At 42.2% G+C, this 24,287-nt stretch overlaps 1 long non-coding RNA gene across 1 annotated transcript; it reads left to right on the top strand.

The window, feature by feature from the left end:
- The first annotated feature begins 4,178 nt into the window (after positions 1 to 4,178).
- LOC142877524 (uncharacterized) lies at positions 4,179 to 15,435 on the top strand. Its single transcript, XR_012923861.1, has 4 exons — positions 4,179 to 4,464; positions 6,388 to 6,442; positions 8,647 to 8,888; positions 14,148 to 15,435. It is a non-coding gene; the product is annotated as an uncharacterized LOC142877524 (long non-coding RNA).
- The last annotated feature ends 8,852 nt before the right edge of the window (positions 15,436 to 24,287 follow it).

Here is a 24,287-nt window from a genome sequence, read left to right on the forward strand (position 1 = left end):
CCACAATTTATTATGGTCACGTGCAGCCTCACAGATGTAGAGAGTAGTGGAAAAAGGGGTCGCAGCTTCTCCCAGGCTGTTTGACACAGAGTGATACGAAAGAACTTTACCCTCGGGAACACAAAACTTGTTTAATGGCTACATAATCTCCTTAAAATTCACCGAAGACGATGTTTCAAAAAGAAAAAAGAAAAAAACATCACATGTTCAAGCTCAAAGAATGAGCAGAATATTTTCGTGCATGGTTTTGATGTTTGATGTTTCGATAGGAATCGAATATTTTAATCTGCTCGTTGTTCAATGTGTGCATCTCCCTCACTGAAGAAGCACGGGTGTGGGAACGGGGAAAGTCTTGAAAACAAGACAAAACCGCTGAAATTTCGCACTGCAACAGCCACTTCAGGTCGGTGGTGTTTGGGATTTGGCTAGACAATAAATAAATAAATCGAACAATTCAAAAAAAGATAATAAAGTCGAATAATCCTGTCAGTCACATACAAATGCAGCATTTTTAGATGCTGCTGTCCACTTTACAGTATTAACTTTGCAACTCACTTAAACTTGCACTAGTTACTGAAAAAACGAAATATTCATCTTAACTATTTGGAGATCTTATAGATTGTATGTATTTTCAACGTTAACATTATTATTTATCATATCTGACATTAACAAATATAGGCATGTCATTTATCTCAGTATTCAACTTTCATTGCCATTACCTCTATATGTTCTATGACTGATCTCATTGAAATGCACCAGGATAAAGGTTTTTGTGCTCTAACAAATTAGACAGGCAGGACTGCATTCCCTCAAGTTCCATCATGTTCTTTTTCTCTTTTTTTATTTAATTGAAATAATCTATTTTATAGATTTTTAAGTACAGCACTTTGTTTTCTATTTAGATAATCAGTTTTAAATTATTTTATATTTGTCATGAGAATTTTGCAGTTTTGTTCATCTATGTAAGATCAAGTCTTATATTTTTTATGGTATCCTTGAAAAATACCACAATAAACACACTTCAATTTGTCATCATGAGACAGCAACAGAGAATTATTTGATGCAGGCAGGGCCTGTGGGATTTTTTTTAGGATATTAAAAGTCTTCATAAAACAACACAAGTTTCTCCACCTGTGTCGCTGTGTGCACGACAGACATGTTAGAAAAAAAAGGCCACCGCTTGTGAAATATCAAGCGTTTTTTGTTTTTGTTGTTTTTTCATCAGAACCACTGCACTTGCTGATAATCTGCTGCAAAGTACCATCCGCCCACTTAAAAAATAACAACAACAACAGCAAAAAAAACCAACCAGAAACTCAAATCCAGATGGAGACTGAGCTGGTGGTTCTTCTCATCTTCTCACTGGAATCCCAGTGGAGCCTTTGACAAGTGGAAGCATTTTTGTCTGTCTACACCCCGATATGCTGGTAAAATGTTTCTGTGTTTCATTGGACACTCCGATAATCTTAAATCTAGTTAAAATTTCCAAAATTTAAAAAACAAACGCCTAACTTTAAGCTAAAGTGACTCCAAAGTGTCACAGAGGATCTGTAATTTATTATGCACCAGCGCGTCTCATTAAGCTCCTATTCATTCCCTGCATTCTGAATTTGAACACTGGCGTGACGTCTACATAGAAAGGCTTGTCCCGTCGAGGTCTGTTACGGGCACATACACTTCCAGCAAAAGTTTGTGGCCAGTCAACAAGTATTAAAATGCACATTTACAGTAATCACAGAGGAGGCTTTTGCCCACATGAGCCTCGCCGGCCATATTGTGCCCATGCGTAAAGGCACATTGCTTTTGGCGCACTTGTGTGCCGCCTCTGTGTTCAGTGAAGCCTGCATGGTGTCTGCGCTGGAAGCAATAAAACAATGGAGGGATGGCAAGGGTGCTTTACTGCTGTTGGAGGGCCCGAGACAGACTGTGACCCAACAGCCATAAGACCGTCTGCTTCTCACGGCCCGCGGGATGCCCAACAATAACTAACAGGGCCAAAAGCCGCATTATTTTACCACAAACTTTTGACTTGATCCGAAAAAAACATGCCGAGGGGGAGAGGGGGGGCGAAGGCACTTCTTTCACAAAAAGAAACCGACAGCCACAAGAGTTGGATTCTGTTAAGGTTGGTATGGCAACATGGATGGTTTATGATACACCTTTATAAAAGAAATGCAGTTCAGTGTGGAAGTTCTCAAAGAATACCACAAGAGATATTTAGAAAAAAGTCACAACCTATAAGAGTTTAACTATAGTGGCGATTGCCATATAGTGACTTAACTATATGGCAGATCTTGCTTATATATTACTGTTTTGAGAATCATTAATAGGACTTTGTTAGTCATCATAAAACTACTGAACTTGAAGATTTTGTTTTTCCAACATAATATTATAAAATTAGTCTCAAACTTTTGCACTATGTCAACAGAGTTGACTGATAGGTCCCGACTTAACTGGACTTTGCACTTATACTGCCATTTGTATATATTATGTAGCAATTATCTAATCCTGAAACTTTCTCTGTTGTAAATTGTCTCTCGATTTTAAAAGCTGAAGTCTGGGGGGCCTTGAATGAAGTGTAGTCTAACTTATGTGAGTCAAGTTTCCTTCTGATTTTCTGATTCCTGAAACTAAGTTTGAAAGACCACAATGCTTCACATTTCAGCAAAATTTCAACTGTGGAAATCATAAAATCACACCCGATACTGACTAATTGCCATATGTACATCAATGTGTTTCTGTGAGTTTCTTGGACAAGGATTTCAAACATCACAGCTCAAAACACGTGATACTCAGGTGTGTTTTGCTTGATCAGAAAAGACAGTGCTGTAACACTGATCTGCATTAGCAACAATCTTTTAGAAGAAACTAAAACTCTGAACCTTTTCATCATTTTCAGATTACTTATCAAGTCTAAACCTGACTATTTATCATAACTCAGAATTATATGTGGCGTCATCAAATATCAACAATTGCAAATTGAAAGATTCAGATGCAAGTCCAAAAACTCCCAATAGAAGCTGGTAATACGTACAATCAAACATTTTATTAGCCATTAACAAAATCTTCAAATCAACAACTATTAATCACCATTTTTTAATCAATTTCTGTATGCCACGTCACAATAAAAGCCAATATGAGCCCTAACTGTTAGCCACTTCACACTCTGTCTTCATATACAAGTCTGTAAGCAAAACAGATGTGACACTGTGCGCAAAGGAATTTGCACCCGCGACGTGATCGAGACAGATCAACATCACTGAGTTAACTTAATTTAATGCAAATGATGAGCACGTCTCGGCATGCACGGCCCTATACAGACAGTCTGAGACCATATACAATAACGTTTGAGAGGATTTGTCTTTCATCAATTCAAAGGATTCCTGGTGTGATTATCATGATAATTAGCCGAGCCGGAGTGCCTCTCAAGTCTGTCTCGACAAGTTTCAGCTGCAGACATCAACATCTTTGAGATATGTCAATTACGGGTGAGAAGCCAAACACAAAGACATGACTTTTCACATTTAATCAACTGAAAGTTGGGTCTAACTAGCTCCTCTTTACTATAAGAGTGATTTTTTTTAACTATCCTGATAAATTCTCATATTAGCCCTCAATGCATTTTGAATTGGGGGATAAAGGTAGTGGTGCTAGAAGAAAAAGGAAAAATAATTCTGAGCTACAGCCTGATATTACATGCAGAGGTAAAACATTATAATCTCTTTCAAATTAGCACATTGGCCCCAATAAAAACAATACTTTAACGTTCAATCTCATAATGAATTCATAAATCTCTGATGGAATGCTTAACTCTGCAAATGCGCGATTGGATAAGGACATAAAGAGGCAATACACACAAGGCCAAAAGGTTCGTGGCCGTTTGGCGTATGAATGATTGCTAGGCGTCGCCATGCACTTCTACGTGCGTCTGTTGGGGGGCGTGAGAGGCGCGGCCATAGGTCCCTATTACAATTACGTCGGTCGCCTTGCATAATATAACAAAAAAAAGAAAGAAAGAAAGAAAGAAAAAACTCTCGGAGGGTGGGAACGCTGCTACCTCACTGGCTCACATGGGGAGGGGTGGGCCTTGGACGGCATATAATTTAAGACAAATGAGTTGTTAAAGCGTTTTGGAGACAACGGCGGTGGAGATGTAGCAGGCGGGCTGACAGGGCGGGCAGCCCCAACTCTTCCGCTCGGCGGAGGGGAGGACCGGGCAGCCCGGGGATGATGCTGGGGAGGAGAGCCCTGCAGGAGGACCCGTTAGAATCTGAATAATGGACGGGGCCGGCGGGACGTCACGATGCGCCGTCGCCACAAAGCTCCGCACGCGCCGCTCGTGAACGCGCTCATCACTTGGCCGCCAGCGTGCCGCGCACGTCCGGAGGGACCGCAAAGCCTGAGACGGGAGCTCCAGCCGAGCCTCATGTGCAAAATCTGTCCGTTGCATCCGAGGAGAGCACGGTAGGAACCGCCTTTTGTATTACCCGCTGATTCTATCGCATTTGGCATAAAACTGTGCAGGAGCGACGCAGCGAAATTATTATTATCATCAGCATTATTATTTTTAAATAACTACTGTGCTGGTGTTTTACCCGAAAGGAGAAATAAGTGGTGATCTGCCCTGCCCCTAAAGCATCATACATACATACATACATACATACATATATATATATATAAATATATTCATTTTTTTCTTATCGTCTGCCAATGTGGTTCTGTGGGCTCGTAGCTGGTGTCTTGTGTAGCAGGTGCGCAGCGGCATCTTAAAGGCATGGGCATCATCAGATAGCACCAGAGACGTGCATAGTTTCACTTGTGGCTGCAGCCCACTTTTGTTTAGCACCAAAAAATCTTGACGTCCAGCTGAGTTTGACTTCAGCCAAAACGTGTCTGACAGATTGGAAATCAAGTTTAGGTCCGCCACGGGGAATTCCGGCACTCCTTCGGGGTTCTTGAAACTACTGAATCCTCTCACCAACATATAACGGGCATTACGCAAAATGTTATGGGGGCATTTCCCTGGAAATGTGGAATGAAATCTCTGAGCCCATGTTAATGATTTAAGCTGAGAGAGAGAACGCTCTGGACTGGATTTTTCTTGAACTTTTCGAAACAAAGGTGCGGTGTCTGACGCCCGTGTGTGTTGGATTCAAATGAGACATTTTCCAGTGATGCTGACCCTCGGGATGGGCCATATGCTCTTTTGTTTTACTCCCTCTGCTCCCGCCTCGTGCAACTGATGACCATTCACACCAGTTTAGCCCACCAAACCGGAGAGCTAGTGTATACATACATACATACATACATACATACATACATACATACATACATACATATATATGTAAATAATTTCTGAAATTACAAAGTGATTTTGTGGTCTTAAAATAAAGAAAAAAGAAAACCACAGCTGCACAACCTTGCTTGCTCCGCAGTGTTGTGTGGCGTTTGGCCTGTTTTCTGTCACCAGATTAAGCTTGAAAGAGCCAACCGAGTGGGTGGGGGCATGTTAAAGAAAAAAAAGAGGGGGTGGGGGGGAAAGCAAAGGTGATTATTGTAGCAGCGTGCGGCTCCAACAAGGCTTCCTGCAGCCGTGGATTACACAGCAGTGCCAGCATGGACCTCTTACATAAGGCCTGCTGCTTAATCTGCGCGAGTTGGAGGGGGGTGGTAGGTGGGGGGTTGGACCTCCCTCTCATGCGCGTCTCATTCCTGTCATAACTGCTTCCCAACACTGCGTGGCCGCTCGATTGAGCATGTGTTCGAGAGAGGGCGCGTTCATGACTGGTGCGCCAGTGCAGCGCGCACTCCACTCGGGAAGTTTCCCTGCCCCGGCTCTTAAACTTTGCCTCTTTCCTGAGCTGCAAGGAAGATGCAACGACCTAACCCCCCTAAGCCATTTTCCAGGTGCGGCGCACAGGCACCGGGGGGATGACAGGGCAAAGGGGGAAAAACAAACTTCCCCTAGCGATGGCACGGATTCCTGTCATGCGCCTCAAACGTGACTCTGCACCTTAGGGGTGAGCTGAGCATGAAGAAGCGAGTTAAGGAGGGAAAATACAGTTGAGGTTTATAATTAAATCATTTACTATACATACAGGCCTGGTATACAAAAAGATGCTTTTGTGAGTCTGCAGTATATGGTGTCTGTGCGGTGTGGCTGCAGGTGCAAAACTCACTAACACACGACCCTGCAGACAAACGCAAGCCGGACGCGTTTATGGCCTGCAAAAAAAAATAATAATAAAAAATGCGAACGCACAATCTCCACCTAAGGGGCAAGTTTCCAAAATGTGTTGGGATATTTGGACAGTTTCACTGTCTCTCTTGTCTTTGGATTGTTTTCTCATTTTTTATTTTTTTTATTTATTTTTGTGTTAATTCCAGACTCTCTCACGTGAAAACGCCAGTCGTGAAGAAGAGTGCCTTCCTTCGATTGCAGGTGAATATTGTTCTCTTTGGTTGATGTGTGATATTATCAGGTTTCAAAGGGCCGGAAAATAAAAATAGTGATGAAAAAAAAATCAAAAAAGTCTGAAAGATTGGACTATCCCCAGTCTCTCTCTCTCCCTCTCTCGAACACACGCGCACACGCGCACACACACACACACACACACACACACACACACACACACACACACACACACACACACACACACGGTCCATGGTGGCAGCAGCAACAGCAGCAACAGCAGCACGCTGTGTGGAACTAATTGATTCCTCCTGGAAATCATTTTAAAATCCTTTCTGGATTTTTTTTTTTTTTTTTTTTTTTTTTTTTTTGGCCGTCGCAAATGTTCCGCTCATATTTTGCACCATTTACAGGAGCCTTTTGTGGTCCTGACAATCAATTACAGCAGATTTTTCTCCCCCGTCCACTGCATCGCTGCCGAAACCAAAACTTTATTAAGGGACTAAAGGGTCAGTGTTTTTCATGCAGTGGAATCGAACGATACATGCAAGAATCATTTTTTTTCTTCGCAGCTTTTGTCTTGTAAGAATCTGCTGCCCCTCAGTTTTCCCTCATGTACCCCCCACACATTAAAGTCCCCGCTCTTTGATTAAAAGTCAAAACAGAAGGACATGTGGCTGTAAAGCAATGTTGCTAGCGATGATCATTTTTAAAATAAAAAAGATAAATACGCATTTTATCCCATTTACAAGCGCAAACGTTTTACACATTTTATTAGGCTCTTTGCTGAAAATGACTCAAATTTTAACGCGAGAAAATAATCATCACGGGATTCAAACACGCCCCTTTTCGCTTTTGGATGAAAAAACAAAAAACAAAACAACGGTCTGGGTACAGAACATGGTATTGTAAAAAAAAATAAATCCAAAATGAAATATGATGCTTTTATCTAAAGTCCCAATCTTGCTTAACGTGCTCATTCAACGGTGTGTGCATGTGATGTGAACACGGAGGCAGTGGCCTATTTTCACTGCTCTGTGGCGTACGTGTGTGCATGCGTGTGTGTGTGTTAATTAGGCATCACACCTCGCTGCTTATGCACTAATTGAAAGCAGGCGATGCTTCTGACGTCACTCCTGTGCCATCAACAGAAGCTCTTTATTATTATATATTTGCCGCTATTTACTGATAGTAAATTGTGTACAGTAATATATTTTGCAACAGCTGTGGTCGCTGAAGAGATATGTATATTAAAAATTGTGCTGGAAGCAAAATAATGCACTAAAACACTAAAATGCCAAGCTAACTGTATTATGTAACCTTAAATATAACAGTAAGACACAATTTAATGTGATATATTTTAGAAAGAAAATAATTAAACTGCACAAGAGTCAAAGTAGCACTTTTACTTTTTTACTTGTGAATAATCTCACTGGTTTTGTTCAAAAGCAAGGGATCAAATTAGTATTTCATAGATGTGTGCTCTTCCCTGTCAGATGTTTTTTGGTGGTGTATATTCTGTTTACCGTGTGTTTAAAGCATCAGCAAAAACATGTGAATGTTGAAGAGCTAAATGACTTGAAAAAATGCTGACACTGAAAACAGGTCAGTATTTAGGCTTAGAGGCAAAAGGCCTAAAAAATGTACTTACTGAACAATGGTTCATAAATACATTCCAAAATACACTCTCGTCTTTAAAATACATAGAACACCTTTATGGAGTAATAGAATATTTACCTCCGCTTTAAAACAAACGCTTTGTTCAATTTTATGGGAGATGTTCTATTTGCATTCTGCTGCAGTATTTTCTTTACAGCGCCGTTTATGTTCTTTATTCCCCTCAGTGCTATTTTATTCCCAGCTTGAAGCCCATCATAAAGATCTTTATTGTTTTTGTCTTTAGTTCACTGGATAGTCGCCGACAATTCCTGAATTCCTATAAGAAGCCATTCGTATTTCAGTCGTAAAAAACACTTAATAGCTTAGAAAATGTGTTTTCCCAGCAGTATCCCTTGCGAATCTTCAGTCATGCTTGTTTTTCATCTCATTTCACCAAGGCATTTTTAACGCCATGTGATAAATCATCCGCACTAACACTCCAGATTTACGACTATATTATTGTCATTATTTCCACCACCAGAATAGGTGGCAACACACAGAGGATTAGCTCTGTTTTTGGCGAATTAGCCCTTTAACTGGTTTTCTCACTGCTTGTCCCTGTCGGTGTGTTGCAGAGCGTGTGTGAGACACCACTACAGAGCTGTGTTGTCGCAGGCCTGAGGGGTTGTCTGTTATCTTTGGTTATCTAGCTGTATGAGTGACGTACATTCTTCATAAAGCTAGATAACCGAAAGTAACAAGAATCCCATTACAAGCCTGCACAGAGCAAGAAAAAAAGACTTCAAGAAAAGGGAAAAAACAACCACAGAGAGAAGAAAGTGCCTGGCCAAGAGAAGAGTACAACCAAAAAGTCAAGGTATGGAAATGACGTTACTGAAACGGGGGGACTGTTGAGGGGTCTGTCTTGTCTGATGTGCACAAAGAAAAACAAACATTTGAAAGACATCACATGGACAAAGCATTATTGTTTATGTTGAACTAAAGTGAGGACATTGTTCAGAGAATGGCTTCACGTTTTGGTACAATCTTTCTCTAAATGTAGTATTTTTAACATTTAAACAATTATATTAAAAATCGACTTGTAATGGGACTGTTTTAATATTTATTTAGGTTTTTTCTTTACTTGTTTAAGGTATAACATTTGAACAAAGTCTTAAACCAAAATTAACTTTATGCAGTATGAACACAGTACAAGCACAGAATGCAATTTGTTTTAGTTTTTTATTTATAAAATGACCAAATATTCTGTGGCAAAAAGGTCTCATGTGTAGCTAGAAGAGCAGCTAATGTGCTGCTTGTTTGACGCTTTGATGGGCCTTTCAGGATTAGATTAGATTAACATGCTTTGATTTTGAAACGTCTGTCTAGAATTGGTTTTGACTCACATGAACAAATACAAATGCACAACTTCACATGCATACACCCAACACATACGTTGTTCCTCTATGTATTCCACATTTATTTGTCTTGTTCTAATTAGATTAATTTCCAGAATACTCCTTTAACACGGTAGCATTTGTAAACTGAGGTGTGAACAGCATTATAGAGCGCGCAGAGCGTTATATTCACACACTCGCTATGTTTTGCAGAAAGGACGCCGCTACAGTTTTATCCTCACAGTTTTAGTTACATCCACATCAAAATTAACAAGCGAAGCCAGTTTGCCACCAGCCAAATCACTTTGTTTTTACACAGCCGTGGTTTGTATGATTCATAAAATGTAATAATAATGTACAAGCGGCACTCGTGGGCTTTTAGAATGTCCTACAGAAGACACAGTGGTGGGAGAGAGGTGAAACAAAACAAAGAACACCTCGAGAGTTAATTAGCAGCACTTCACCATCATTTGGAGCATCGCCCCTCCAGCTGATGCTCTTCTGCAGTTGATTAAGCTGCGTTTCCTGCTAAAGACCTCGTTGGCCTTTATCACAAAAAGACTGTGCCGAGATACGGGGCTTGTGTGTGCCATCCAATCTCGCACATTTGGCAAAAGGGTAAAACAGGACTAAAACTCTTCAGAAATAGCAAAAGGAATCACAATTTTTTTTCTGAACAAAAAAAAAAATCTCAAGTGCTCATCTGTATTTTTGCATTTTAAAGCTCAATTTTAAGTTGGGGAAAAAAGTGTTAAGAGTTTTTTTTTGTTTCTTCTCCACCTTGAAGTGCGACTGTACTTATCCCAACACTGCGTCCCCCCCGACCCCTCATCCCCTCCTCCTCCCGAGTTCATTTGATTCTATTCTTTCCGTTTTTTCCCAGCCTGGATTCTCAGATGGTCGGTTCTGATTTGTATGCATTTGCATAATGAATGTCATTTGCATGCTCGGGGGCAGACCATACCATGAGAACGGCTGTGTTGCTTGTTTGTGTGTGCGTGTGTGTGTGCGTGCGTGTGTGTGTGTGTGTGTGTGTGTGTGTGTGTGTGTGTGTGTGTGTGTGTGTTCATGCATGGGCACATGTGTGTTCTCGTACGTGTGCAGCATATATTAATCACATGTAAATTACAATATTTAAAAAAAAAAAAAAAACACACACACAAACCATCAGGGGGTGTTAAGTGTTTTTTTGCGCTGGCACAGTACAAACACTTTGTCTGACAATGCTGACGCCGCGCATCCTCGCGTGGGATGAATCTGCCCCTCGACGTGTGAGGGGCAGCAACCTTGACGCTCCTTTGCAACACCTCCACCTCTCCGCCGTCCCGCCCCGGTGGCCGCCCAACACGGTCGCCACCAGCAGAAAGGAAAATAAGAGGCTCCCTCCTCGATCCCATAATCCTCCTCTCCTCCGACCCCTCCCGTGCCAGTTTGTCCTCCTCTCCCACGCAGCAAGTCACACAGTCCTGCCACCATTTTAGGTGTTATGACTGGCACAAAATGGCAGCTGAATGAGGAAGGAGAGAGGATAGCCAGCGACGCAACCCCCCCTCTGCCCCGCTCCCCTCCGCCCGATCGTTTCCGTGCCATTGGTTGCCTCGAGACAGTGTTAATTACCGCCAGTGCGTTAATTGTGGAGATTGCCCCATGAGACTCACAGGAAGGGATGAGATAGGAGGAAACCGCAGCGCCGGTGGCGCCCTTTTTTTTTTGTACATGATCGTCGACAAGCTGGCATTTTTAAGGGCAGCTGCGGCGGCGCTTCCCATCTCGCGTTTCTGCCGTGCCCGTCGTGTCGCTGACGATGCCAACGAACCGGCCATTTTGTGGAAGCCCACGCACGTTCCGGAAACCATCTGCTAAACGCCGGGCTTTTAAGGCATTAATTAGATCACAGCGAGATCTATTTTTATTTATTTTGTTTCGTTTTTTCCCCCGCCGCCGCTGACGAGTTGCTCCGCTGCTAATGTTTCACGTGCAGGCGAAGATATTTACGCTGGAGGCGTTGTGTGCACAAGCTTCGTTTGATGATGTGAAAAAAACAAAACAGAAGAACAACAGAAAAAACACCTACATGCTCCCCGACACCCACAAGAGCTGTAATTAGCAGCGTAGTGGTCTCCATAAATCTCGACATGTTCGCACACTATGTCCTCTCGCATGTGCGATACACTTCATATTTTGGCTGGCGGGAGAAATCCTGTTGCCATGTGCTTCATTTCACACACCATCTCCATACTTTCACTGATTTCTGATGCTGTCGCCTTGGGATCAGACCTTGTTTTATCACTTGGATTGTGCATTGTCTGTTTTTTTGTTTGTTTTTTCAGCCAAACAAAATGAATCCAGACTTTGACAAGGGTGTACAGTTCAAATTGAATTAGACCACTATAAATATGTTGTTGCATTGTTGGGTGACACCAATAATCTAATAATAATAATTTGTATACTTCATCGGGAAGAAACGTTTGGCTTTAAAGATTTTACTAATATGAAAACATCTTCAAAACCATGAAATCTGTCTGTGAATTGGAACCACAGAAGTTTTTATACCCCGTTTGAACAGTAACTTGTCCTTTCCCCCCCTAAACTGAGCTCTGAAACTCTCACGATGACTTTTTCCAAAAACAAGAAACCCACCTGTGAGTTTAGGGAGGAAGAAAAAACCTTAAGTGGTTGACTGAGAAGGACAAGAGGGAGGGAAGTGGGATGGGGGGCCGGGGCGGGGGTGGGAGTGTGGGGGGGTGGGGGGGCAGACAGACAAGGAGAGGGGAGTCTGCGACAGTGAGATCTCAATAGTGAGAGGTCCTCTTTGTGTTTCCTTCTGAGGTTTATTTTGGGGGGTGGGGGGGGGGGGGCTCTAAGAAAGAAGGGGAGGACGACAGGGTGGGGGTCCTATCCTGGGCCCTCAGACAAGCGGGACATTGTCCTTCCCAATGTGTGGCGGCACTTGTGGCGTTACGCCATTATTTAGGCCAGTGGAGGGACCGGGGGTCTGGAGACCAGCTTAACCAAAAGTCCAATTAGACCCGGATCGTCCTGATTAATGGACGAGGGCGATTGGTAAACAATGGCAGTCATTGTTGATGCCCCCCCCCCCCCTACGAACCCCCCCCCCCCCTCCCCTCAACCCCCCCACCCCACCCACCACCACCACCACCACTAACACATATATACAGACCCCTATCCCACTGGCTCTTTCACACAGCAGATCCTCTATCCCTTTTCCTCCAGACACAGACACACGCACAGGCACCCACACACACACACACACACACACACACACACACACACGCGCGCGCGCGCACACACACACACACACACACACACACACACACTGCTAGTTAATCGGCAGCTTGCTATTAGCATGCTTCCATTGCTCTGTAATTTTCAGAGCCTCACTGTAAAGTTTCGCATTGACCTCAAAAACAAACTGAATTATTTATCCGGCAGTACATAAATACATTTTCTGGGGGCAATAGCCCTAAAACAAAAACACGTTACTTGTAAATAAATGTGTACAAGCGAGGAATTTGTATTTCAGATTTTTTTTTTTTTTAATTCCTAGAAACATCGGGCTTAGAATTAAAAAAGTGCATGTGAAAGTGTTTATTGTGCACAAAAACAGGCCTTCTAATTTAAACGGGACACACTGGGTCACATTTAAGTTCGACGTGGCGCGTAATGAGGCGTCCTTCCTCGGCAGCGTCAGGCTCGTATGTTAATCCCGCTCCGTGCCATGCTCGGCTCTGCATTTCAATACGTCCTACTTTATTGTTTTTTTTAAGCATATGCGCTGAATAATTAGCCACCACGTAGTCCAATCAGGGGCATACCAATGTGGGGTTGCCATGGAGACCTCATCAGTTCTTAGTCCCGCCACTCTTCCCCCAACACCCGACACCCCAAACAGCAACTCCTTCTCCTCCTCCTCCTCCTCCTCCTCCGCCTGCTGCTGCCGCCGCCCGGCTGCAAACAGGACGGGGAAAAATAAAGCGTGGGAAAAAACACTTTGGTGGCTCAGACAATAATCGTGGGGGTGGGGGCGTGTAGGGGTGTGTGTGTGTGTGTGTGTGTGTGTGTGTGTGTTGGGGGGTGCAGGGGAGGAGGAGCAGGACATTAGGGAGCAATGTTTGACATTGAGAGAGCAGCTTTTGTCTAGACTGGCAAAATGTCGGCGTGTTTGTTTTGGAGTTGGGCGCTTTTCATACGTCACTGTGTGTTGTTTTGTGTTGTTTGTTTGCGGCCGAGTTTGATTTCTCCTATCAGCGCTATTAGCGTTCCATCTATGGCCAGTAAATGTGAGCACATAGCCGAGGAAGTGGCAGTTAAGAGCGTTTTACAATGCAATATAGTGAACAGTAACACTGAGCTCTGTGGAAAAAGCTTAAGCTGCAGTCTGGCAGTGTGATACTTGAAATCAAGTTGCCTAATATTCTGCTCATTCACAGAATGGAATACATATGACACAGAGAATTTTGCATATATGTATTTAAGTATCAGTTGTATAAATACATTAGCATGATAACTGTTTTCCTAAAGTTCATAGGAGCAATATCTCTGTTTGTTTGTTTTGTTTAAATATTAAATCCACACACGTATGCACACACAAAATGTCCCTCAAGATTTTAAAAATGTGCTTGTACACTACCAACTTAAGAGGAATGAATGTCCAGTATGTACTGTATGTATGTATGATATTTGACTTACATTGTTTTTTGTTTTCTCTTCTTTTTAAGGGCCTGGGCCTCTCAAGTTGGGAATCTTTCAGTTTTTGCCTCATCGTCATTGGAAGGAGATCTCGGCTGCAGCGCATCAATAGCTGTGAAGATTCCAGAGGAATGCACCGTTTCTGTGACTGCAGATGTTGGCAATGATTTCAGCTACATGGTGTTTGGTCTCGTCATGGACCCGAATGTTAACAAAGAGGAAAGACTGACACTCTCATAGTAAAGCATGACTGCAATTCCTCTCAATATTGTGTTGTGGACAGCCAGTGGACAGGAGCCATTTTAATGGGATTTTTCTGTACACACACACACACACACACACACACACACACACACACACACACACACACAAAGTTAGATGACGTGAAATTTCTCAATATTAAAACAGATGATAGTTTAGTAATTTTAAAGTTTTTGTTAGTTCAGATTTTTTTACATTCTAACATTTTTAATGTTTTTAGAAAATGTATTGTTGAAAGTTTCTCTTGCAAGCAATTTAATATTTTCCTTTTGAATATGTTTAAATATTTTGTGCACATTAATGGCAATCTGTATGACTGGGTTACTTGAAGATTTGGAAAAAATCTACTATGCAATATTAACAAAGGTTCTATATCTATACAAATCTTTACAAATTATTTTAGCTGTTCATTGGCCTATTGAATTTATTGTATTTTTGTTATTTTGTTAATATTAAACAACACCACATTAGAAAGCAGGTCTCTATAAACCTATAATTGCAGAAGAATTTTTAGGTCCACTCACTTTTCGTCTATGCAATGAAATGTATAAATGTTTATTTTGTTATATTTGCACTACTTGTGTTTGCGAATCAACTGTATTTTTTGCACATCGGGAGTTACGGGTTCAGTATATGGATAGATTTTTGTGATAGACAAAAGTTGAACTTTTATGCAATATGAGTGCAGGTGCAATGCCAGTTGTGTGTACGGTTGTGTGTGTTTGCTAGCTGAAATCAGTCACACTGAGGCTGTAGCTCGTGTCAGACATACATTTTTTATGTACTTTCAGTCATTTTGTCACACTAGTTTTCAATGTCAGTGCGTTATTAGTCATGCATTAGTCAATGCACGTCGCATTCATTTTGGAGAACCTGAGAAAATGTGCAATAGAATTGAATTTGAGTTCTGTTACGTGGAAATCATGTATGGATATCTCAAATGAACGGGTTCTGGTGTTATGAGCAGGATTTGCACTGGAGTTGCTTTTGATGCACTCGATATTTGTACTATGCATTTCGATTGAATCAATAAAAGTATTACGTTTACAATGAGAACATGACTGAGAATTTTTTTTGTCTCTTTTTTTAAATGCACATAATCATAACAATGTCCAAAATTAAATGTGATGCAAAAATATTTCACAAACTGTCCATATTTTAAATCACATTATTATATTTTTTATGATGTCCAAATTGTTATTTGTTATTAAGAAGAGCAGTTACGCACTCTCTGAATGAAGTCTGATGAAAGGCTGGTTTACCGACCGCCGCTTTACTTCTTTGCAAAGCTACATTACAGTTTATGGATTTTGTGACAGAGAAGTGTTCCAATGTGATTTAGTCAATCGTCGGCATGGATTGAAAAATTGCATTACAGGACCTTGTTGTATTTAGAATTCTCCATGTTTGAATTGGTGAGGTTTTGAGAACGAGATTTAAGAACACAGAGACTGACCCTTCTGCGACTTACCGTTCATGCCAGGTTGGTGTCCGTTTCGCAGGCTACACACGACTCTCTGGAGGTGGGGACATCATGCTTAGAGGCGCAAGGCAGTAATCAGTATTTACATGTATGCAACACTTACAAAGAAGGAAGATCAGTCAGATGTGGATGATGTTCTGCACCTGGGACAACGGTGAACAGCTGCTCTGAAGGAGGTTGAGGTCAATGGATGCAGCTGCTGCTGCACTGTACGCACACTGGGAAACATTTGGAGGGACAAGATCCTTTTTTTAGCAATCACAAAGAATTTTACACCAATAGAAATACATAAATACTCTTTGGACCCTTTGGCTTTCTTTAATTAAAACAGGGAAAATGTTGTTTTGTATAATTTGATTTATATAGCACTACTGCTATTATGAATTATATACAAAATAATTTGCCAGACGGTCTTCACTGTATGTTCATGTGAGATCGAAATGACAGTATAACGTAACAAGACTGAATTGCTGCTCTGAGCAACTCCCACATGAACGGAAGGGAACAAAAACAAGGCGGACACACGGCAGCCTCAGAGGGCAGGATGAGCACCTGGCTGCCACTGCTGCCACTGCTGCCAGTGCGCTGGGACAGGGTTCAGTGCCCTTTTGAGGCCACAAAGGGCTGATTTCTTTTAGGCACACAGTTAAAAAAACAAAAACTGTTCATGCAAAAAAATTAAAGGGCGGATGGACTTTTACTAGATGTTACTAGTTAGATCACCATGTTATTATTGGGAAAAAACAAAAAACAAAACTAAAACAAAAAACACTAGATTATAAGACCTTAGCATTTGGGGCCAGGATATAGCAATAAATAGCAGAAAGATACTGAAATGTTTCGATTTTAGAGTGAAACCCTTTATGACTGAATCTCACAACACGAAAGGACGGTACAATTTCAGCATGGCTGCAGACACATTACAGCGAGTGTATTTTTATCAAAAGGACAAAATAAAGTGAATGATTACAGACAATATGACAGACAGGCGCTCTGCCACATCCAGCGTTGCAGACCAGCTTCCAGACAGCAGAAAAGTTACAACGAGCGTCCGATTACAATAGAATCAATAAATAAACAAAGGCTCATGTCTGGGAGGAAAATCGTGGGAAGTGCCGCAGAGCGCCTGATTAGCATTCTGTATTGCGAGTCTCTGTGGGCCGTCTCCCGGAGCCCCCCGACCACGGCGTAAAGAATGGCAGCGCGGGAGGCGGGGGGCACGGGGCGTGGGGTGGGGATGGATGGGAGGTTGCGGCGGGCCAGACGGGGGATGTGGAAAGTCAAGCAAGACAGCTCCACAAAGAGGGGCATGGTGCTGAGGCTAAAGGGGGAAGAGCACGGGGGAGGTACGGGAGGGCCGCGAGCGTGAAATCAGGCAGCGTGAGGGGACTGGGTTCAAGTTCAGCGGTGATGAAGACTTTAACTGCGCCGTGCGACAGACTCCACCTCTGTCTCAATCTACCTGTGGCTTGAAGAGGGAAAAACTCAACATGGACTTGTGGAAAATTTAAGAAAAGCAACATAGCGGTTACATAAAACAGGTTGACACGTGGGAACTTTTTCAGCTCAGTAGCTTGAAGAACATTTTTATACTCTTCTTTGTGGTCACATATTTTTGCCAAAGTGCAATTTAAGTCCTGTATCATGCACTGATAAAGCTTGACTTTTTAACCTGAGGGCCATTTTATTTCAAATGGCCCTCAGGTGGCCATGGAGAGGAGACGCAGGCTAACGTCGCCGTTTCTGTAAGCAGAAAAACATCGAGTGCTGGTTGACAGGACAAAAGTAATCTTTGGCATACCTTTTGTTGACCTGGACACTGCATTCATTAAAAAATGTTAAATCAACCAATGTGAAAGCACAGAATGTACAATCCACCATCTCAATGCAAAACATATTTCTCAGTAAAGTAGCAAGTAAGGTTTCCCAGCGTTACTAAGGCTAAAATTCAGACAGCTGTCTGAAGCCGTATTAAAAATTGGAAGAAAAAAACTTCATCTCAACATCAAGAGGCAGAAGATTCAAGAGGCAGAAGACATTTGACTGTTCCAGGTATTATCTCAATAATGTGCATTACACGCCCCACATTCACTGCTGGGACATTCAGAAAAATAAACATCGTAAAAAGCAGAATAAATTACGGGCCAGGTCGAAAAATAGAGTGTGACATGAAGAGCGCTGACCTTAGGGCAGTTGGACAATGGTCACTTCCTCCCTAATTCACCACCTCGCCACACACAATTGACTGCGCTAACATGTGTGTATGTGAATGTGTGGCCCTCTTCCATGGCCTTTTAATGCACAAGTGGCTTGACCTCTGATCCCTTCGATTGCCGTTATGTGTCCTCCCAGGCGTCAGGGGATTTCTCAGACACCTGTGGGCTCCCGCCAGGCAGCTTTTAAAAGTTAATCACTCGCCCCTCCAGTGACTTCATTAAATCTAGCTCACTTGGATATGTGAGGTGGATTAGAAAAAAAAATCTGATTTAAAGGCTTTTTATGTTCATTTTTTTGCTTTAAAAATGTGGATAAAGCCCTCACAATCATTAAGTGCTGATGCATGTTTCTTCCCTTCAGTTTTTTTTTCATATTCATAAGGCTGCAATTAAGTGATTATTGAGGCAGATAAATAAAAGGCATTCATGTTCTTATACCTATTGTTTGACTTATCAAAAATGCAAAATGTGATTTTATCTTTAGCTATGTAAAATTTGTGTTTAAAAAATGGTGAAATGGTGAAAATAAATTATTAAATATTCACTAACAAAGAAAAAATTAATGAGTGAATGTAAAAAATTGTGATTTAAAAAAAAAAAAAGATCTAATAAACTAAACAGCAGCCTTTATTAATATAGCATGAAGTCTGAGTCATTGCTTTGTTATTGGGCTTGAAGAGCATACAAGATATAACAACATTGTACCTGCCCCCAGTGTGGAAACAGTTGAGTGTGGCATTTGTATTTTTTTTTAAATGTAAAACAAGATAAACCCCACTTAGGGAGATACAATTTCATAACTACAGCAAAGTGGTTGTTCAGCAACATAATAAATGCTATTAAACCGGCTCCTTGGTGTTATATCCCGACTGCCAAACTGCAGGAGTGGAGGGATGAGGAGGTTACTGACCTACTGGTTGGCTGAGTTTAACCTCTTGGCCTCCTGTTTGATGGGAGGCTCAGGGGTCGTCACTCAGTCAAGATCGGGGTCGAGGGGAAGTCTCTCCCCAGACGGCCAGGCCGGAGGACGAAGCGTGTCATCCATTCTCAGCCAACCAGGGGAAAATTTATTTCCACACACACAGATACAACATGGGCCTGAACGCACTGAGACCAGAGTACATGCTGACTGACCACACAGCTGTGAAAAGCAGTCCATGAAATCACCGGTTTTCACAAATTGTTAATGAATGGCTATGGATAATAAACGCACAAAAAGACTTATAAATATTACCATTGTCTGAAATTTCTCCTTCATCCATTCTACTCAGCGCTTTCCCACCAAAGGAAAATGGCCTCGCCTCAGACGCGGCTTTCTGAAACCATCTCCCAAGTATCGCGCCGACCATTGACGACGGGGCGGCGGCGCGCTCGATGGGAAAACAATTCCACATAGATTACGATACAAAAGGGCGGCCCCCGTCCAGACGAAGGCACAGACATAAAACAGGGCCAGAAATCAGCCGTGAGTGTGTCATGGCACGCTGGAGGGTCTGACTTCTTAATTAGATGTAGAAAGAGGCTGGGTCACATGGAGCAGACAGCCAAAGAAAGGCAGATGAGATGAGGCCCTTCAAACTGTCTGTGTTACACTGTGGGTGTGTACGCGTCTGGATCGGAGCTGTGAGAAAGTGGGTTTCATGTCATTTACATGTCTGAGTCTCGAGCGCGCAGGTCTGCATCGCGCGCAACAATCGCCCCTCTGTTTGTGGCGTACACCACGTTTATATGTTTCACCATCGACTTCATATGGGACCGTTTATCTTTAAGTCTGTTATTAAGTTTCTAAAAGACACATATGATGCTCATCTCCTCCCGACTTTAGTGCAAGTAACACGTAGGCTTAATTTATTGTTTCACGAGAAAAGCAAACACACACAGACTTCACTTTATAGCCAATCGCTGCTAAAACTGTCCCAACTTCCACACGTTCGCAAAGTGTTGAAAAACAAGGGCGGCCACCCAGTCCTGTGATAGGGTGGGATGAGTAACTGGCAAGAGGTGTTTTCACCATCCGTGCCTTCTGTGACATCACAAGGGGCCGATTTCTGGAAGGGTGTGTTGGGGCACACGCTACCAGAGAAGTGGAGCAACCGGTAGCTGTCAAGCTATATTTGCGTAATATATAATATTGTATCCCACATTTCGCTGGCTGATTCTTTTGATTTTTTACATCTTTCAGCACAGTATTACCCACAATTTAAAACACAGTTTACTGGATTGTTTTGTTGGATTGTTTGTTTTTTTGTTTTTTGTTAAATGTGTGTCCGGGCTTCCTGTTTTACTTTGCAGCATGAGGAGGACACGTCTCAACAAAACATCCGTGGACAAAACAAGTCAGAAGCACTTATAATAATCACTTCTCCTACTCACTCTTTGTTGGCCGTGAGCAGACGTGGCCCCAGTCAATCTCCACTGGAGTCAGTGGGTGAGAACCGACTGGGAGCCCCTCCATCGCAGCTGCATTTATTTGTTGTCTGCGAAACACAGAGGGGAGGTCAGAGGTCAAACAAGTTCACAGGAACTCCGGGGCTTTCACATGTTAATGCTCCAGGGCCGCACAAGGAAACGCACAGGGGTTGTTAGAACGTCAGCGCCGTTTGTTAAAGCGAGTCACAGTCGGATATTTGATGGACACGTCGGCACTGCTGGGGGATGCGCAGGACTCGAAGATGTCAACCGGTGAAAGCCGGAGGCGTTTACACAAAACGACAGGAAAACAGAGGCAAATTGATGAGAGATTAATTAATGGGAGAAACAAGAGAACCCCAAAACGTCCCAGCCCACTCCAAAGTACTGGAGTCATGTGTCTGCGGCTGGATTTACTCAATCTGGCCTTGATGGCTAATTCCATTTTACTGCCTGTGTCCGATTTGTTTGAACCGCCTGGTTACAACCACGTCCAAAAGTGAACCATATCTAATATCTGCTTCAATACCTGTTAAGGCTTTGCTTACATATTTTACAATGAAGGTGAGCAACATGGAACTGCAGGCCAGGAGCTGCCCCACACTGGCTATCAGTACACATGGAAACACGTGAAAACAGAATCATGTCCAGCGTAAGCTTTTTTGTACGGAACACATCCATACTTGTGGAGGTGTTGCATTTCTTCAGGAAGCAGGCTAGCCGCCCATTTTAGAATTAAATTTAAAATTCTTTTATTTGCTTTTAAAGTCCTGAGTGGTCTTGCCCCAGTGCACCTCTCTGAGCTTCTGCACCCCTACGATCGCTCAGGTTAGCTGATTAGCTGCTCCTGAGGGTTCCCAAAACCAGGCTGAAGCTCTGAGGGGACCGAGCATTCTCTGTTACCGCCCCCAGACAGTGGAACCAACCGGCGCTGCACATTAGGTCGGCCTCTTCACCGTCCAATTTTAATTCTCTTCTTCAAACGCACCTCTTTTCTTTGGCTTTCTTTTGCTTTGTAAATAAAGTGGATTGAATTGGATTGGAATGACCAACTTTAACCCTTCCAATGGCTGTCCAAGGAGGCAGGGTGCATGAACTACCACCAGGTTTCTTCATCGTGCATTCTGTAGGCTTTTCCGAAGGGTAGAGAAGAATCAAACAATTTACATTGTTAGGCCGTGGTGTAAGAGGCCAGCCCTTATTAAAGCATGGGCGTCGGCAGCAGCGATCTGCATTTTCAATGATGCAGGACTTGCAATGCCAGGGAATGTCTGACCCGTCTGCTTGGAATACAGATATCTGAATCATATCGCATTGATTTTCCACAAATGAAGGCGAGGCCTAATTTCGGTCAGATAATATCCAAGTCAGTGTGCTCTTGAAAGTAATTAGCGTGAACAATGTTACACGTGCACGTGGTGCGAAGAGCGACGTTAGAGAGACGAAAACATATTCGCATGGACACTTGCTGATCACTGGTTTGTGATGAGAGCTAGACACACACACGCACACACACACACACACACACACACACACACACACACACACACACACAGTAACAGATGTCGATGGCTGAAAACGTATTGCTCATGTGTTCATTTGTTAATTCTACTTCAAGGCAGAGCACCCCCCGCTGGGGTTTCACAGCAGTACAGAGACTGAAGATCTGATGAAGTTTCCCATCAGAGGTTCTCCCACCCCACAAACCATTTATAATCAATTTGGATGTTGATCAGTGCCACTTCTATTTACTGGATCATGATTCATATTTCTGTTCCGCTGAAAACATCATTTTGTAGGAAACTGTACAATTAGCAATTTAACCGTTTTTTTCGTGCAGAAATCGGGAAACTAAATCAGGAAGCTAAATTATCACATCACAGGTAAGCAAGACGGTACAAAGCTGTTTGCTCTTATACTTTTTGTGATTATAGATTAACTGATTTTTGAATAATCACATACAACTAATACATTTCCGAATTGTCTTAATATTGGGGAAAAAATTCAAACAAATGGAGCTAAATGAGAATCTTTTTAAGAACATTAAACTTAGACACAAGAATTTATTGCATGACACCAGATTTTGTTTGAGCAAACTAAAACTAAGACAAATCATTTGTGTGTTTTCTCCCAAACCCATATGCAGAGTTTCTCAGTTTTTCCAAAAAACAGGCTGTTGTTGTGGTTTTTGAAAAATTCAGGTCAGATGATTTTAAATGAAGAAAAAAGCATTTTGGGGACACAACCTCATGTTTACCATGCAAGCTGCATCCTCCACATTCACACTCTATGGGTCCCCGAATTATAACCTATTTTGTGTCTCCGTGTTCACACGGCGGCCTGTCAATCAGTCCTCCCACCCCCAGCGCTAATTGGTGCGGTGTGAAAACAGCTACTCCCTGTGCCCTGTGGGTCTAATTGGCTTGGATTAAAGCAGCCATTATATCAGTGGAGCTCATCTGAAAGCGGAGCGGCAGCCCCCACTTTTGATCACGCTGAGATACTGATGCAGCCATGGCAGCTCGCTCACACGCTCGCTCCTCCTTGCACACACACGCACACACACACAGCTCCTGATGGCATAAACAGCGTGTGTTTGAAACTGATACGATGATCTGTAACTACACTGCCATAACTGGATGTATTTGTTGGCCTGAAGTGGGTTTTCTGTAGCCGTGTAACCAAAGAAAAATAGACGTGTTGTAAGAAAGATCAGAAGGTTCATATGAGCTTAACACAGACTTATCACGATGACTTATATGACAGTAATAAATAAATAGCTGCACCAGACAGACAGGTACAGGATATATTTTCGTTATTGCTGCTGTAGTTTTACAACGTTTGCAACATTGTGTGAATTTTCACCTCAGAGTAGCATCAGGATTTATGTGCTTATTGAATAGAAATACATCAGCAGACTTTCAGTTGGAGATAAGTTATCAGTCTAGCAACTAAAGAATGCAACACACTTTCTCTCAATTTGATTTAAGAAAGGGGAAAGAAAAGGCAAAACGAAAATTCAGCAAAATATATATTTTGTGCTTTTAGCTACTTTTAACCTTTGACTGTGGAGTTTCTTTTTTAAACAATCCCCTCCCACCCCCTCAGTAGCCGTCCATGTTTTGGAACTACGAAGCAGTGTAACATGGTTTTGAAACGTTCCTGAAAGGATCCTACAGTAGCCTCGGTCCTCTCTCCTATATCCCTATTGATTTTAGAGCCTTTTCCCCCTAATTTTTCTTGACAAGAAAAAAAAAAACATTTCGCCATTTCAATTTATTTCAGTCACGTATAGACGTACGTCCACTTGTAAAGCAATTAAGACTTCCAATTTCTAATAATAAAGCTGATACTTGCATGTGCAGATTTTCCATCTAAATGTCACCATAATAAGGAATTGGCTCTTTAAAGATATAATAAAAGTTGGAAAAAGTGCCTTTGTTCAAATTAGAAGATGATGGAAGCCAAAGAAACCACAAAGGTTGTTTGTATCCTGCTGAGGCATGATAGGTGGGTGAAGGGTTGTGGGTACAGCTCACTCCTCAGGTTCCCAGCCTGCCCAGAATGCCTTTTCAACCTCTACCTCCTTACCACTCTTTCTTTGTGTGCACTAACAGATACACAGCAGTGGCCAGGTGGATTCACTGAAAAAAAGTTATCTTTAAAAGATTTAATTTCAACTTTTTAAACAAAAAAAGAAAGAAGAAAGAAAATAAATTGTATCATGTAATTTCATGACTTTAAAACATTTTTTTTTGAGCTCAGTTTTGTTTAAAATAATGATTTGCGGTTAATTAACA

The sequence above is a fragment of the Nelusetta ayraudi genome, unplaced genomic scaffold, assembly GCF_046127955.1.
Source record: "Nelusetta ayraudi isolate G7.1 ecotype Tasmania unplaced genomic scaffold, CSIRO-AGI_Nayr_v1 ptg000135l, whole genome shotgun sequence".
NCBI classification, from domain to species: Eukaryota; Metazoa; Chordata; class Actinopteri; order Tetraodontiformes; family Monacanthidae; genus Nelusetta; species Nelusetta ayraudi.